The following is a 6,715-nucleotide window of genomic DNA, read 5'->3' on the forward strand; positions in this document are numbered from 1 at the left end:
CCATATGTTAGCACCGGTAGAATGCACTGATTTTACACTTTTCTTTTCAACGACAGTGGTAAACTCCGAGTCAGGATTTGGAAATGCCTGCCGTATGCACTCCAACCCAATTTTATTCTTCTGTAAACTTCCTTTTCATGGTCAGGGTCTCCTGTGAGCAATTGACCTAGATAAACATACTCGTTTACAGACTCTAGAGGCTGTCTGGCGATGCTGAATTCTTGTTACCTTGCCAGGCTATTGAACATTATCTTTGTCTTCTGCACATTGATCTTCAATCCCACTCTTACACTTTCTGGGTTAAGGTCCTCAATCATTTGTTCTAATTCGTCCCCAATATTGCTGAATAGGACAATGTCATCTGCAAACCGAAGGTTACTGAGATATTTGCCGTTAATCCTCACTCTTAAGCCTTCACACTCTAAGAGTTTGAATACTTCTAAGCATAGTTGAGGACGTACTGTAAGATTAATCTCTCTTTATGCCATTCCAGTAGAATATACTCCAATACGTTCTTCAGAAACAATCATGTTTTCTAAAATCAGGAGACTCACGATAAACTTCAAGAATACGAAAAGCACTTGTCCTTGGTATTTGTAATCTTCCATCTTCAGGTACCATGTTTTACATCCCTTCTAGATGCCTCAGGTGCTCTCTACAGTCTCTAATAGATACATAGGTGTAGTCGCAACATTATGTTAGTTAGCATTCGGTAGTTTTACTCCGGCTTGTGCGTGACTTCGGAGGGGCACGCTGCCCTGCGTAGCTCCAACCTCGACGACCAACTCTGGGCGACCCAGCAAGCCTGTGAGGCGGCGAAGAGGCAACACCTCGACGTCCCCACGTGGGAGGCCTAGGCCCAGCCACCACCTCTTGCTGGTTTTAATAAAGTTTATTCAGTCAGTCAGTCAAAAAAAGTCAGAAAAATTGGTTGACGGTCCCTCTAATGGGGGTCCCGAAACTGCACAGTGTCAATACTTGTTGCTGGGCTAGTTGGTTCATCTGATTACTCACTGCACCGACATTTTATTTATTTATTTATTTATTTATTTATTTATTTATTTATTTATTTATTTATTTATTTATTTATTTATTTATTTATTTATTTATTTATTTACTACATACTGCAGACCTTTCTGTCCAAGCAGAGGGGCAATTGAATACATACGAACAATAGAGAACAAATTAGGAACAATCAAGCACAAATTTATACAATTTTTAGTCACGCTGTGTCTGCAAACGGTCGTTCCAGTCTGATATTGTTCCGGGAAAAAAAGAAAATTTAAACATATCAGTTCGAGCATAATACCGTGTTAGTGAGTCCGGACGATGCTGTCTTGTGTGCCGCGTTATTTCAGCCGTTATGTAAGTCGATGGTTTCATTTCAAGCCTGTTGTTGAGAAGGAGGGAAAGGAATTCAAGCCTTAGCTGCTTTCGGCGTGATTCAAGAGTGGGTATAGAATTTTCTGTTATAATTTTAGAGGGAAAGTCCAGTTTTGCGAATTTATGAAATATAAACCTAACTGCCTTCCTTTGTATTTTTCAAGACACGCGATATTTGACTTAGTGTAAGGATCGCATAATATACATGCATACTCTAACTTTAGTCTAATAAATGAAAAATAACACAGTAAATTTACACTAGGAGGAGCATTTTTCAGTTTGTGTCTTAGGAGACAAAGTTTGCATAAAGCAGAAGGACAAATATCAATTATGTGCATGTTCTACGACAATATGGATGTCAAAGTAACACCTAAGTATTTGTTGTTGTTAGTGTCACGCACAGCTGAAGAACCTAGCGTATAAGAAAAAGTTATTGGGTTTTTTTACGAGTAATACGAAGAAATACGGATTTATCAGCGTTAATAAACATACCCCATTCATTACACCACTTCAACATGTTATTTAAATTCCTTTTGAGGACAGTCTGATCGTTCTGACAAGTTATATCACTGTACAAAATACAATAATCGGCAAACAGTCTAATTTGCACACCGCCAGTTATGGTTTTAGCGATGTCATTTATATACATTAGTAACAGTAAAGGCCCCAAGACACTACCTTGGGGCACCCCTGACGGGACTGGAAGAGTGGCCGAGCTATGTTCACCATTTGTAAAGTACTGGGTGCGTTTGGTCAGGTAAGCAATAATCCAGTTTATGAAAATGTCAGGTATGCCAATAATTCTAAGTTTGAATATTAATTTGTCATGCGGAACCTTATCGAAGGCTTTTGTGAAATCTAAAAACATTACGTAAATCTAAATACAAAGCGTTCTTTGAATTTTGCCTCCATTGAAATGCAACCTACGTGGCCGGCGGTAATCGAACACGCGATGTCGTGCTCAGTAGCTCTCTTGCTTCCCCAATGAGGGAGGAGAATAAGCGGGTGCATAGAGTATAGGATGAGGGAAGTGGAGATGTTTATAAAAAATGTCACAGTTTCGCCCTAAGGGCGAAGCAATGAATGCGATAGCAACACAGCAATGTCATACGAAGTAAGGTGAGCGGCTTTGGTAGCAATATGAATTGTAGTAAACATGAGCTGATTAAGTAAGCAGGTGTGCTGCGGCGTAAGTAGACCGACATGAAGAGAGACTCAATGACCACGAGAAGGCGCGTGTGAAACGGTGGTGTTGATGAGAAGCGCTTCCCGTGGGCAGCGCGTGCGAAGGGACACACCTGTAGCGCTGCACTGCCGACCCGGGCAGCATTGCATGTGTAGCGTGCGTTGGAAAATGTGGCCCGACTATTACTAACTGATTGAACAAGCGTGGTGTGAGCGCGCACAAACAAACATGAATAGATCACACTGAATGACTGCAGACAACGACTGTGAAAACGCTGGCAGCAAGCGCATATATACGCCGCAGCAGCGGGCGAAGGTACGTGCGGTCTATCGCTTCAACGGAAACTGAGCGGCGAATGCACGGCGCATAAAGGTCAGAGCCGTGTGGAGATAAGAGACGGTGCGGTCGAACGAACGACGAGCGCTGTTGTTGGCAGCGTAGAAGTGCCCCCCCCCCCCCCCGCGCGCTCCCTCCGGCGCAGGCTTCCCGCTTCCTTGCTTGCGCGTGGGTGATTGAGTGCGTTCGCTCTCCGTGATAGCGCGCGTCCCCGCACGCTTCCGCTCGGGCATACGGCGCGCGGCGAAGATTTTATCTATAGGGAACCTCACGGCGACGGCGACGGCGACGGCAGAAATCCGATAGAAGTGTCCATATAATTGCTATCGCAATAAAATGGGGTTCTTTAGTTGTGATAGCAACGGAGCGGGGGTGCCGTATAATCTCGAATATTTCCCCTTGGTCATAGGGCCGTATATAGGAACTACTGTTCAAAATCCGTGGCCCTTGAGTTCACTTTCGCCGGTCCTTTGGATTCAATTTTTTCTTCGAGAGTCATCTTTCGGTTTATCTACAAGAAAGCGCAGAACATCCGCGGTGCTGATCTTTTCTTGGAGGTTCTCCGCCGCATCCCCATTGCATCATTGCAGCGGTGGAGGCGGCCATCTTCGTGACGAAAGGCGCTGAAGGTCACCAGTATAATTCTTAACTGTCTGACTGCACCAAAGTGTGAAGTTCCTGCCGTGAGTTAGTGACACACACCCGCTCTGTAGGATTTGTAAAGAACCGGATAGCTCAAAATAAAATGAGAAATGTCAAAGAATGAAAACGAAAGTCGAAAATATGTACGTTAGAATATAAAAAATAGATTGGTGAGTATGAATTAACGAAAATAAAGGAATAGATGAAAAAAAAAACACAAAGAAAACAAATCAAACTAAATTTGGAAGAAGGAAAAGGAAATAGTAAGGTCATAATTTCGAGAATAAATCACATTGAACCCACACGAAAGTACTAGATGACGGCGCAGACCTTCCCGTTGTTGTGCCCAAAAGTCGAGGCACTCAAGAAGAGCAAATCGGGGTGTGTTCCAACTCTAGCCAGCATTGGAGAGAGTCTACGCCGACAACTGATTAGACAGCTTCTAGCCCAGGTAATGGAACGCACCTGGAGGACGTCTCTGCGACACAACGCCACCGACCGCGTCATCAAAAAAAGAAAAGGCCAAGAAAAGCGCATATTATCGCTATTGTTTCAACTTTTCTCGTGCCGGGGGTGTTTGAATGCAAGAGCGGCTGTCCCCGATAGAGCCGGTCTTATGCAACCCCGGCAAGTGGAGGCCTCGGCGAGTCTCCAACCCACGGACTCACTCCGGGTTCCAACTTTGGTGTCCCCGTTGCCCCTTTGGTATCCTGGAGGCGCCGCCAGATTAAACTAAATAATGACAACTTTTTAAATCTTAGTGCTCGCGCAAATGCTCACTTCTATCACGGCCTGGTCGAAATGACATTATATTTTGGCGTGCACTCCTGAGGCCTCCGTTTGCCTGTATTTTTTTTTTTTCGTGTGCTAATGAACTCACAGGACCAAATCACCTAGTAAAACTGAATTCGATCCTTCCAGTAGAAAGAAGCGCCAAAGAAAGAAGGCCACGTAGAAAGAAGGAAGAGGCGGGCCCTTCTGGAACGCACTGTAACCATAGCCCCCCCCCCCCCCCCCCCCCCCCCCCCCCCCCAAAAAAAAAATAATGAAGAGAGAAATCTAGCCGGCTTGTTTTCCTGGCGACCAGAAAGCCACGTGCCGTGTACGCCGCTATAGCTCAGTGGTAGAGCACTGGTCTCGTAAACCAGGGGTCGTGAGTTCAAACCTCACTGGCGGCAGTGTTTTTTTTTTCTGACTTTTTTATTTTCATGTGTATTCAATGTATTCATGTGTAGTCGCTTATACGGCTACGAATCCTTGTTACCTGCAGTTTCGATGTAATGTTTAATGTGCATGCCTTTGTTGGGAGCTTGCTGATCAGTGCGCGCGTATCCAGAGCTGCCGGTGAGCCGTGTTGTGTTGGCGGTCCGAAGGTGTCTTGGATCAGTTCGGCCATTTCTCTGCCCCCTCAAGTGCATTGTGGCTCTGGGGATACAACGCAATTCATGTGCTACAATCGGCTGGCCAATTGCACATTGACCTTTCGATGAAGCCGACACGTCCACATCAACTAACGTGAGTGTTTCTTCGCTTATGTCACGCGCTACGGCAACGCTCTTCGTGCGCAATGTCCTCACAGTGCGACGGCGCAGGGTCCTGTCAGTGGGACAGTTTTTTTTTAAATTTCGAAAGCTTGCCCTTAGGCATAATACAAAGCATGTCAAAAATACACGAATAGACTTGACTCATGCAAAAAATCTAGAAGTGAACGATGATATGGTCCATGAATCCAACGTTCAAGGTCGGGTGGGCGGCCAGGCCGAAGGCCTGTTGCCGAAGGTGGCGGAGACGGCTTAGGTAAAGTCCTGGACACGTCCATAATAGGTGTGTCACTGTCACATTTTGAATTGTGTCACAAAATGGGCACCATGTATCGTAGGGACCGTGGTACTGTTGTGGCCAGAGAGCGGTCACAGACGGGGTGAACGCGACCCCGACACGCAGCCTCCGTAACGTAACCTCCTCTCGAGGGTCTGCGCACGCGCAGACCGGTCTGCGCGTGCGCAGTACCGCGGCCCCAAGCGCTAGCGGGCCCCTACGCTTGCGTCCCCCTAATCTAAAACTCTCTATAAGAGCTTTGTGTGGTAGCTCGGAGGTTTTCTTTTTCCCGGAGCAGTTGTCCGCAGGCGTCTTCAGGAAAATGCGGAAGTGGGTATGTTATGTTCTCTGGGTGGGTTGCCAAATCTGCTTCTAGTAGACCCGGCAGGGCTGCTCGAGGCACCCATTGGACGCGTATTACGATATTCGTAGTGGCAGCAAGAGGGTGAATGCTATCCGAGAGTAGAGAGGACCGAGATACCCTACGCATGTCGTGGCTGGCTTGGGTCGAGTCCGTGCGAATGATGAGCTGAGAATATGGACCAGTTTGAACAAAAGGGAGCAACGCGGCCAAGCCGTCTCGTATGGCAGCAAGGTCGGCGAGATAGGCCGGTGGTGCAGGATCGGCAACATACGAGCACGTCTGGCCTGCCTCTGGTATCAGTGGGCATACGAGAGGTGTGTGAATCGTGGTACCATTAATACTGGCGTCAGTGTATGCTACGAGAGTCGCATCGTCTTGGTTATCATTGGTGCGACGAAGTCGGGAAACTTGAGCGTTCGCCTGGCGAGGAACTGGGCTATGCAGACGACCAAGAGGCTTATTGTCACGTATTGTACCCTGTTCCACGGAGCTAGATCGGGTGTCGTAGAAGCGGCAACATACGAGCACGTCTGGCCTGCCTCTGGTATCAGTGGGCATACGAGAGATGTGTGAATCGTGGTACCATTAATACTGGCGTCAGTGTATGCTACGAGAGTCGCATCGTCTTGGTTATCATTGGTGCGACGAAGTCGGGAAACTTGAGCGTTCGCCTGGCGAGGAACTGGGCTATGCAGACGACCAAGAGGCTTATTGTCACGTATTGTACCCTGTTCCACGGAGCTAGATCGGGTGTCGTAGAAGCTGGATTGTCTATTCCATGTCCCGTGTACCGGACCAGTGCAGTAGCCGAGCATAACCTCGATGTTCGAAGGGCGCACGCGCATCGACATTGGTGCACCAGTTCGTCGAGAGTGTTGAGTTGGGACTCGGCCGGTAGGGTAGGCAGCGGAGTGAGACGTGGTAGTCCCGTTATGGCCCACATGGCTTTGTGATTAATGACCTCAAGGCGAGCCGATTCTGTCTTT

At 47.1% G+C, this 6,715-nt stretch overlaps 1 non-coding gene across 1 annotated transcript; it reads left to right on the forward strand.

Annotated features, from left to right (window-relative positions):
- Positions 1 to 4,653: 4,653 nt before the first annotated feature.
- On the forward strand, positions 4,654 to 4,725 carry Trnat-cgu (transfer RNA threonine (anticodon CGU)). Its single transcript has one exon. It is a non-coding gene; the product is annotated as a tRNA-Thr (tRNA).
- Positions 4,726 to 6,715: the final 1,990 nt, after the last annotated feature.

Source organism: Dermacentor silvarum, chromosome 1, assembly GCF_013339745.2.
Source record: "Dermacentor silvarum isolate Dsil-2018 chromosome 1, BIME_Dsil_1.4, whole genome shotgun sequence".
NCBI lineage: Eukaryota > Metazoa > Arthropoda > Arachnida > Ixodida > Ixodidae > Dermacentor > Dermacentor silvarum.